Source organism: Carassius gibelio, chromosome A25 (genome assembly GCF_023724105.1).
Source record: "Carassius gibelio isolate Cgi1373 ecotype wild population from Czech Republic chromosome A25, carGib1.2-hapl.c, whole genome shotgun sequence".
Lineage (NCBI taxonomy): Eukaryota > Metazoa > Chordata > Actinopteri > Cypriniformes > Cyprinidae > Carassius > Carassius gibelio.
Genome location: NC_068395.1, coordinates 613416 through 613829, shown reverse-complemented (window position 1 = coordinate 613829; position 414 = coordinate 613416).

The window sequence follows — 414 nt, the reverse complement described above, 5'->3', positions numbered from 1 at the left end:
TCTATTAGTAAACCAACCACAGATTCACATGCATTACTTAATATATTGTTTGGACCCAAAACCAATTTTTTATGTAATGCATTGCTAAATAAGACGTTAAAACCCACAAAACATGTTTTTATGTTGATGCATTGCATCCTAATCTGTAAGTGAAGCAAAAACCGATTCAATTGCATTGCTTTTTATATTGTTTGGACCCCCTTATAAACTTCTGAACCTGTACTGCATTATTGCATTATTAATAACTGCATTATTTTTGCTAAAAATAATGTCTGCATCCAGATAGCATGTTTTTATGGTGGCACATTGCATGCAAATCTGTTACCAGTTACTCCTGTAGTGCAATATCAGCTATGAGACATGCATGCATGGAACGATCACTTAGTTGCATGATTGTGCAATAGACTTACAGCC